The sequence below is a fragment of the Cavia porcellus genome, unplaced genomic scaffold, assembly GCF_034190915.1.
Source record: "Cavia porcellus strain 051 isolate PalLab524CR breed Dunkin Hartley unplaced genomic scaffold, mCavPor4.1 scaffold_50, whole genome shotgun sequence".
Taxonomy (NCBI): Eukaryota; Metazoa; Chordata; class Mammalia; order Rodentia; family Caviidae; genus Cavia; species Cavia porcellus.
This window is the reverse complement of record NW_026947533.1, coordinates 2133707-2144596: the sequence shown is the minus strand read 5'-3', so window position 1 is coordinate 2144596 and position 10890 is coordinate 2133707. Positions and strand designations below refer to the sequence as shown.

At 39.9% G+C, this 10890-nt stretch overlaps 1 pseudogene; it reads right to left on the bottom strand.

Moving 5' to 3' along the window:
- Nucleotides 1–5791: 5791 nt before the first annotated feature.
- Nucleotides 5792–8021, bottom strand: LOC134475025 (olfactory receptor 9G19-like; annotated as a pseudogene).
- Nucleotides 8022–10890: the final 2869 nt, after the last annotated feature.

Below are 10890 nucleotides of genomic sequence, written 5' to 3'. Positions count from 1 at the left end.
CCCCAATAAAAGAGCATTCTTCCCCTTTTCCCCACACACAAAAAAAATTAGGAGATCCTAGCAACAGTCGGTCAGCGATGTGAGAAGGGCAGGAAGATGTAAATGACCGTGAACACAGGAATAGATTCATGAGTAGAGGCAGAATGAGTGATCTTGAATAAAAACTTTACATGCAGGGGAAACTCAGAATGGAAGTCTTTACTTGGTGAAGCAGGGATTGGTAATAACTAAGGACCTGCAAATGTTTGTTTCTTTTCTTTCAGTCTTTTGCATAAATTTAAAATAAGAGAATATGTCATTATGAAGTATCACATTTCTTAATCACAGTCATCTTTTTGCGTGTAAAACATGAGTCTGTGAAACAGAAAGAGGCTCTGCAGCCCAGCACACCGGTTTGCAGGTCTTTCCTAATGCAGTGCTGCATGGCAGGTGGTGTAAAAAGAAAAGTTTTCTCGATTTCCACAGCTGCAGGCCAGATGTCCAAGTTCAAAGCTCTGATGGGTCTGCTTCTCTCGAGGTTTTTCTCTTTGACTCACAGATGGCTGCCTGGCTGCAGGGGTCCAGCATGCTCTTTCTTCTGTGGCCTCACACCCTGAGTGACACTTTGTATCTTTGAATTCTTCTTGGCAAATAGGCAAGTTGGGCAGGATTAGGCCCCCACTAAATGCTGGGTTTGGCTTAACCGTATCTCCCCAGGCCTGATCTCCATCTGCAGTCACATTGCATGTCCTGGAGTACAGATTTCAGGGCACACATTGCAGTGAGACTTGATTCAGCTTTAACACCAGGGAAGCATAGGGTCTGTCCAGTGAAGGAGCCAGGGAAGGCCATTCAGGGCAAGGGAAGAGCACACATAACAGAAAAAATTATAGAAAATTCTCAGTAGCACAGTTCAGAGAAATTCTGTCAACTTTTAATAAGATCTTGCTCACTTGATCATATTGTAGTTAATATGTTATGCATCTCCATATTCCACGCAAACTCTTAATTGTGTCCCTGGAGACAGCGATACATATTTCTGGGTGCTGTGTGGAAGAGATCTCAAAGGGCTACTGAAGAAACATGCATATTGTGTCCTCCAAGCTGTACAGCAAATACCACAAAGGATGGACAGTGCTGTTTCCTGGAACCATTGCTGCTGACCAGAGGTAAGCATCTAAGACTGAGGGCAGTCGAGTGGTTTGGCCTTGCTGTGCCTGCAGCTGGACTTAGAAGGGGAATGCAGTGTGGTGTGGCTGTCAGGTGATCACTGTGATGTCATCACCAGAGATATGTGCGCGCACACACACACACACACACACACACACGCACACACACACATGGGCTCCACTCTAACTCAGATTCCATCCAGGGGTATATTTTTTCCTAATACACAATTTGAAATTCAGTCTGATATTTATGCTAAAAGATCATGCATTCAATAGCAATGAGAAGAAGCTGAGGACAAAGAACTGAGTTGCGATCTGTCTGTTCATGTTACTACCCCACCCTGCACTCCCTCCTAAGAGCGCATCTTTAGATGCTGGAGAAACACATCCTTTGCACAGGTTTTTGAGTCCAAGTGAAGGTTACAGGGAACAAAGATGCTCCAGGGCACAGTGCTCTGTGTGTACAGAGGTTTAGTAGGCATGGTTGTGATGTTGTCTGTGCCTTTTATCATATTCACATATGATCAACAGTTTAAACTCTAGGTGGAGAGGAGATCTCAGGAGTCCGTATTCATCCTTCTTATTGCAGTACCTTATACTGTGTCAGGAAAGTGCACTTTGTTTTTCTGAGAATTTTAAGCTATGTGAGAAGTAGACACTACATCAGGAAAAACAGGTCCACGATACAGAAGTAATTAATTAGATATCCTCTCAATATGCATGAGGTACTACTACCTGGCTAGGCATTGGTTGGGATACTGCAGTACAGCAGTAAATAAACAGACTTTTTTTCTTGTGGATGATGTGTTCTAGTAGGGAGACATGGGTCATAAATGTGAAAAATAAGAGTTAGCATATGATACAAATTAGAATGCAAGAGCTAGAAATGGAGCATAACAGAACAGGATCTGTGTATAGTCAGACGGATGAGGATTATTGGAGAGAAGTGGGAATGGAATCTTTTAAAAAATAAGTGATTAGTATGAGCCCTAGCAAGGACATATGCAAAGACCCAGAGGAGGTGAAATATGCAAGTTTCTGGAGAATAGTATTTCAGAGAGAAGGGATACACTGCTTAAAAGACAAATGCATATTTGAAAAGGTGGGAAAATCACAAATACAGGAGCAGAATGAAGGAACAGAAGAGCAGGCTGAGTTTTAAGAGATAATGTGTTTTAGAGAGATCTCAGCTGTGGATAATTGGAAGGCCATTTTGTGTGTGTGTGTGTGTGTGTGTGTGTGTGTGTGTGTGTGTGTGTGTGATAAATTAGGCATCTTTACAAGGTTTTAAGTACAGGAGTCACAGTGCTTCATTGATTTACTGGACCATACTGGCTACTCTGTCCACCATGTACCAGAGGCACAAGGGTGTAGACCAGTTACCTGGTGATTGCAATTCTCTTGGTGAAAATGGCAGTGGCTGGAGCCACAGTGGTAGCCGTACAGGTAATAGGCATGGGAAGGATGAAAGAAAAGGCATCAGGGTTTTGATTCTGAGAGAATGAACAGTATACACTAGAGGATGTGAATAAATTGATTCTAAATTTTTGAATTCAGAAAGAAAAGCGAGCATCTCATGAAGTGATAGGGAGAAGAAATACATAGATCAAATTTGAAAGTGAACATTAACAATTTAGCTCCAAGCATAGGAAGTTTAAATACTTGCACCTGTCCGTAATCTCTTAATAGCATTGCTAGCACAGGAAATGAAGATAGACATCTTCTATGACAGTTTTTCAATCTAAGAAGCCTAAGCAGAAAATCCACTGATAAATTGCTGAGAATGTTTGAACCCTCTAAAATTTTGTGTACTTATTGTGTGTGGATATTGGGGAGAGTTATGTTTTACTAGTTCCTACAGAGCTATGTAATTTCTTATCTTTCAGTCATTAGTTATTTTCACATGAAGAAATTAAGGAATTAGAGGCTAGAGAAGTGACTGATTCGTCTTTTAGGGAAACAAAAATGGGAGAAAATACTAATGCAGCTGTCTTTGCTGCTTCTCATTGTTGTACCCCAAAAACAAGTCCCCAAGATGTTATCCAGAATATAGGGCAAGATTTTTTTTTAAAAAGAAAAAGAGTGCTTTTATCTAAGCTGGCACCAGCGACAGAGTGCAGATGGAGTTTGCAAAGCTGTGTAACTGAGTTAGAATTTTGACAGATTTTTATAGCCCATTAATCACATAACCACAAAATACATAAGCTGGCAGGAATGGGGAAGGCCTTTGTTACACTTTGCTTGAGGTCAGAGATGTTTTACAGTTGGTGGTTACCCCTTTTTGTCTTTAATTTACAGCCCTTGGCCTGCTAATTCTAGGAACATTTGTTTCTCACAAAGGGAACAAAGATTGACACAGCAAACAGGTTACTAAGGTGATGATGCATACAGAACAGTAAGGCAATGCTTCTGTTAACGTATAACTATGTGGTTGGTGCTCAGTTACATGGTTACTAGGGTGATAAGCATAGCACAGAATGACAAAGCTCTTTTTGCTAATAACAATCTTTTTAGCTTTGCATTTTAGGATTTTTTTAGCATCTTAGTACAACACTCATGTATCCAAAGCTACATGGGTATAGAGAGATTTTTACTCTGCTATAGAACATTTTATTACAACAGAAAAGTTCCTCTATAGTGTCCTGCTGAATTGTTTCAGAGATGCCAACTAACTGGAATCATAACTGATTGCCACTGGGAAATGGACTAACCATTTTGGGGGAAATATGCTCCTGAGAATGAAGATAAATTTCATAATCAACAAGTACATCATGCTTTGGCCCCAGGCCAGTGAAGCTTTGCACTTCTAAACCAGTCTTAATTTTGTATTATGGTAGTGGGTGACATAATATTAAGGTTCTAGATTTTAATAGTCTTCTTAATGATACCACTGTACTGACTTTAATTACTTATTTGTAGAAATTTGACTTTATTATTTTTGTGTAAACTCAGAATTTATAAATTCCTTTTTCCTCAGATTTAAATTAGCTAGCATTTAATAGCTACACTACCTGTTCCCTATACTATCTGTGCATTTTACCTATGCAATATTGCAATTTTTTACCATTTTGCACGTGAAGACATGTATGGTTGCAGGTTAAGATATTTTTCTAAGATGACAGACTTATCAAGTAATGGGATCAGTTTTAAAACACTTTTATTTTACTATGATCATCTTGGGTTTTTGTCTCGTATTTATTTATTTTAAAATTTAAATTATATATATATGTTAAAATTTACACACTTATGGGTTACCATGTGATATTTCTATTCGTGTGTGTTGTATAATGTTTAAATTATATCAATCTCCTCAAATATTTGTAATTTTTTTACAAAAACACATTGAAGATCCTTTTTTCTTGCCCTTTGAACTACAGAGTAGATTGTCATAACCTACAGTCACCTCTTTATGCAACAGCACAGCTGAAGCTGCTCTTTCCTGTCTATAACCCCGTTTGGAAGCACACATTGATAATTACATAGAGTCAGTTCCAGTACCAGGTCTATAGCTGAACAGCCCTGTGACTTTGCTTACTTGAACTCTGTACTTCACTCTCGTTCACTGTTATAAAGTGTGTAACCCTCAGTCCTCTGGTGCAGAGTTGTAATGAGCTCTAAGTGGGTTAATTAAATATGGGTAGCATAGAGACTGACGGATGATCAGACAGGTCTGTTTTTCTCTACCTGTTTTAGTAGGAAGCTTAAGATGCTACATTTTATACACAGCTTCAGACAAGAAATGCTCAGTTTATGGAAGGATATGGAAACTTTCTGAGTGCTCACCACAAATCAAAGATAGCCTACAGTTTTCCAATATCTGCTCTTTAGTCAGTCACACGATCTGTCAGGAAATTGTTAGTCATTTCATTTTTCTCATCAGTCTTACAAGAAAAAGGGACTTTCTGCAGTAAAGCTGATAAATGGATTCCATAATTTTAAAATCATTATCACTCTAAATCTTGTCATCTTCCCAAGTTCCAATTTAAAGTTCTATAATGCTAAATAATATCAAATAGTATTTCCCAAGCTTTTTAGTAATTGTTAATTAACCAGTAGACCAAGTTTCTTGTATCAATAGAAAAACTAGTGTTAGCTTTTTTTCTAGTGGTGATAATAATCAGGTTTTTCTCAGTGAACATGGAATTTGCACTTTCCTCACCAAATTCATACTGGGGCATCTTAGCAGACCCCTGCTGGCAGCTGATCATCCTTGGGATAATTCTAGCTATCTACTTGGAAACCTTGTCAGAAAATTGACCCTGGTTGTTTTAATCCAGGTTAACTCCCGGCTCCACACACCTATGTACTTTTCCATCGGCAGGCTGTCATTCTTGAACTTCTAGTACACCTCTGTGTACACTCCCCAAATCCTGGTCAGTTGTGTTTCTAAAGATAAGTGCATTGCCTTGTCTGGATGCGGGGTTCAGTTGTTTTGCCAAACCGTCCAACAATCATTGTTTTAGGTATTCATCCAATAAAGTGGAAAAGTTAGTTCTACACTAAGACTGCTATTGTTGCAGACCTGTGTCTCTTGCATCACTGTGATATTAGGGAGAGTGCTCAGGAGTGGTGTGGATTGCAAAATGACAACTGGTAATAAGACCAAATATGGTTTAAATCCATGGAACATATGTGCCTCTGGATTACGCGTCACCCCAAGGAGTATTCTCAAGGGCGAATATGTCTTCCAAGTCCTTTCCCTTGGGCAGCACAGCAGTGCAACCCTTAGGAGGAGAAACAGTACCACTGAATTGAATAAAACAGATTATGAACAGCAAGAAAAAATTCACATCGTAGGAGCCCATGTTTCCTCTGCAAGTCCCTCTGTCCTGGCCAAATGGCAGAAAGTGTTGCATTTTTCCCTGTGGGCTTGAACTAAACCAAAGCTTTAGATATCACCAGGCACTGATACCTTAACACTTAAACTCCCTGGGCTGGGTCCCCTATCCCCACAGTGCAGACAAAACAAGGTTGGATATCTCTTGCCTTGTTATCCTTTGCAGTAACATACTGCTAACCTGATACATCCTGTGGGCTGCTCACCCTGGCATTTAGCACATCTTGGAGGCCCAATAGGGCCTGGTAGGATGATTTATGGTACTGCCTGGGGGACTTCTCTGCCATGGCTCTTGGGGAATCTCTACCACACTTTCCAGGGTAAGGGACACATTCTAGAACCATGCTGCTGTTTTTTAAATCAAAATATTTTAACTATGAAAAAAGGACTTACTGTTCAATTTTCAAAGTACAACTGATATCTTTAATGTATTATACAATGCCCTTTATAAGAATACAGGTGAAAGATTAAGTTTTACAAGTCAAGAGTTTTTAGCTCAAAGTTTAGAACTTTATTATTGGAAGAATATCACAATTAATGACCAGTGAATGTTAGTAACATTTGTTAAAATAAGCCACATAAGAAGAATAGTGGACAGTGAACCACTTGTCTTATCTGCAGATTTCTCAAATTTCATATTTTATCATATATAAGTGTTCTGCTTATTTCTACCAAAAATATCTTGACAGGCCCTATTCATCTGTCACATAGGAAACCTACCAGTAATTGATTAGCTAAGATTCACTTTCCAAATATCAGTGATCTGTGGTATATGACTTTATCACATCCTTATATTAATCATTATGTAGAAAAAAATGGGTTAATATTTAGAGGAAAAGTTATTTAAACATTTGAAAGTATATATAAATAAATAAATACTCAGTATACACATTAAACCCAGAATCATTTTTTGAAAACTATATCAATATTAAGGGAATCTACAATATATACCAGAGATGATAGTTTAATCACTAAAACAAAATAGATAAAATAATACAAAAGAAATATTTTGGTTAAATTACATTTAATAGAAATTGATTTTTTTTTGACAATAAACTTTCCAGCCTTTCTCTTGAAGTAGTGTGATATCACTTAGCAGTGATGGGAAGAATGCATATGAATCAGACACAGCCTGTGCTAACGAGTTTTTCAGAGCTTGTTTCATATCTTTATTCCTCAGACTGTAGATAATGGGGTTAAACACGGGGAACATCACAGTATCAAAAGTGGCAACCATCTTGTCCCTCACAAGAGAGTAGCGGGAGCTGGGGTGAGTGTAGATGAAGAAGATGGAGACAATCTGCAGGGTGACAGAGACAAGATGGGAGGGGCATGTGGAAAAGGCCTTGAGGCAGCACTGGGTGGAGCAGATCCTCAAGATGGTGGCAATGATGAAGAGGTAGGAGGCCAGGATGAGCAGGGTGGGGGCAATAATACTGGCTTCCAACACGTAATACACCCTAGACTGGTAGCTGTCTCTCACATCACATGCCAACTTCACCAGGGGTGGTACATCACAGAAAAAGTCATCAATGATGTTGTCTCCACAGAAATCCAGAGTGAATGTGTTACTGGTTAGGAATATTGCATTGAGGAAGGCCCCAGCATAGGAGAATACCACCAGACAGATGCACAGGCTCCTGGGCATGGCCTGAGCATAGAGCAAGGGGTTGGCGATGGCCACATAGTGGTCATAGGCCAGCAGGTAACATTCACTGTAGCACAGCTCATCACAGAAGAACTGGGTCACACAGCCTGCAAACGAGATGCTTTTGTCCTCAGAGAAGCACATTACTATTATGTTTGGGGTGTAGATGGAAGAAGACAAAAGATCCAGGAAGGACCTATTTCCAATGAAAAAGTGCATGGGTGTGTGGAGCTGGGCATCATTACAGATCAGCATGATGAGTATGTTGTTTCCCAGCAGTGTCACAGAGTAAACATCCTGGAATACCATGAACAGGATCAGCTGCATTACAGGGTGTCATGAAGCCCAGCAGGATGAACTCAGTCGCTGTGTGACTGCCCCTCTCCATCACTCCTACAGTTCACCTAGGGATGGAGTAGACAAGAATTTGATTGTACCTCCAGGGCCAGAGCAGTTGTGCTCTCTGTTAGGCTCTGATATTTAGTTAAGGCTAAAGGGGAATCTGCCTCCTATGGTTGGTGTGTGGGACTTGCCTAAGCATTAATGTTCTCATTACCATGGCACACATTTAATATCAGGCATGTTAAAGTGGCTTTGGAGGCCATCTTTTTTCTCAAGGCATGCATCTGCTTCCAGTGTCATTTTAGACTCTTGAGATAGAGCTTCAAAGATGACATGATGAAGTCTTATTCTATAGAGTCTTTATTCTACAAGGAAGAACTTTATTAATAAATAAATAAAACCGTAACAGCAGATAATGTTAATATTAATGTTCTGTGCTGCTGGAAAGTAAAAGTTGATGAAAGACTCATGCTTAACTGGACCGGTTGAATGTAAATCCAGAGAAAAAATTCCCTTTTACCATTTCCAGCTAGTAATGGGCAAGTTGTTCTGAACCCATGAAAACTGGGAAGTTGCCCGCAGTTTGAGAGGTGATGACTAAGTCTATTTCCACAATTACAGAAGACACTGTCCCCTCCACTAGGAACCTTGAACATCTTTGTCATAAATCTCAGGGAACAAACTTGATGGAGGATAAGGGTGATGCTTGCTGGTGACTGAGAAGTTAATGTTTCTTTTTATGTCAGATTTTAAAAAGTTACATCACGGTATATATATATGAGGTCTAAACTCTGGGAGTTAATTGTATTTTCCAATCTCTGCAATTAGTCATGGACATTAGTCTTAAAACCAGTTATCCTAAGTTGATTTTGTTTCTAACAGTAGCTCTGAATCATTACATTGAGAAATCTTCTTTTTAAGACAAATCTTTTTAATATTTTCTTTATGATCATGAAATGAAACTTAATGTCAGTGTATTCAGTTGTGCACAGTCATGTATGCCTACAGTCATCTATAAGTATTGTCACATATAAAAGTCACAGAAACACATTTCAAAATTCTTACACAGTTTACAAAAAATTTAAAATTACATGCCATGCATTAACAATATAACATACTTATGATTCTTTATAAATATTTTAAATTATAATACCAAAAGAGAATTATTTAGTGGAATATATACACATAGTGAAGTAGATAATACATGAGGAATCACCGTTATTTTATTGGAGACTGAATCACGAGAGGAATTTCCACTGTTAACATGCTTTTACTGACAAGGCGGACAACTCTTGATAAATTTTCAAGCAGAAAAACAGCAGTCCTTTTTCAATTGAAAACCCCTAGATAAATTGGCACATAGAATACTTTGCAAAATGTATTTTTTCCTGTGTTTTTAGAATGGTGTTTTTAGAATGGTTACTCATGTGGAGTAACACTTCAGTCCATGAATGCTGTAATTTGTGAACAATTTGATTTGCACACACAAGTGTTCAGCAAAGTTTTGCTTCCCTAGAGAACTCTGCACTAGGTGATGAACACAATTGTGGACAACTTCCCAGCAGGAACACATAAATGCAGCTATGGTCCCAAGAACTGTGGAGCAAAGGAAGTTCATGAACCGAGGTACTACTGTAATTTTAGACCTTTACAGAGCACAGTGTCTACCAGGATTTGATGTAGGTGGAGGGACACCTTTTCATGCACAGCTGACTATCCTGTGGATCCTGGGTACTTTCATACTTGTCTATTACATAGCATGTAGCTGGTAGGGCTCTAAATTTGTGACAATTAAATATCTCAATATGCACTCAAAAGGTGATCAACAAGGCTGTTGTTGTGTGATAAGATGTTCTAATCCAAAGCTTTATAGTGATTTGTGAATATTTACAGATATTTCTGGGAATTATGTGAAAAGATAGGAAATAATATTAGAATATCACTAAGTCGTCAAATTACATATAGTGATATATGCTCCATTTATTTTTTTCTACTGGTTTTGGGGTCAAAGAAAGGAAAGAACTGGGATTCTGAAAATGGCGGCGGGCTAGGGGATCGAGCGAAGAGTCTCTCCAGAGAATGCATACTCGAAGCTAAAAAAAGACAGCATGGAGAGGGCCAGACAAATCGATAGCGATTCTTATTAACCAAGACAGTACAGCCGGAGGATTTAAAGTCGTGCTGAGACCTTCAACACTGATAACGGGAGGCTGCAAATCCCGCTCCCTTAAATCAACAAACTGACTTGTGGACCCAGCACGAAAAGCTGAGTTGCTTTTGGTGACTGCGGGAAACTGAGACCCGGACTGGGACTCCAAGTAGCAGCCAGTTCTGCACCGCTGCACCAGAGTGGATGTACAAAGCTCTGGCGTTTCAAATCTAAACGGTGCACAGATATCTGACCGGTCAGCGCTGTGCCGGGAGTGCGGGAAAAGTGGACAGCTTGGTGTGCGGCGGTCCTGGAACGAGGACTTGCACTGGACTCTGGTGAGTACAGAGAACCCCGGGGCTGCTGGATTTGGCCAGAGAACAGCTGGCCCGCCACCACGGGGAAATCAATAACACAGAGTCTGATGCAGACATATTAGCCTGGCGGCAGAAACCGCAGCTTGGTGACATCACCAGGTCCCCTTGTAGGGAGGGCTGGTGGAAGACATCTTGAGTCCTGGCAGAGCAGATTACTTGCTGGCTTCAGCTCCACACAGAGAACTTAGTGGGAGCCATCTTAGTTTTGGGCAGATCTGCTATTCTGGTGCTCCTGTCACAGAGAGGTTTGGAAGAGAACGGCTGGGACTTGGGCAGAATCCTGTGCCATAGTAACATTACTCAGCTGCTTCTGATACAAAGAGAACTGGCAGGAGCTACTGGGGCTAAACCAAGCCTCTGCTTGGGGCCCAATAAGCGGATACAAAATA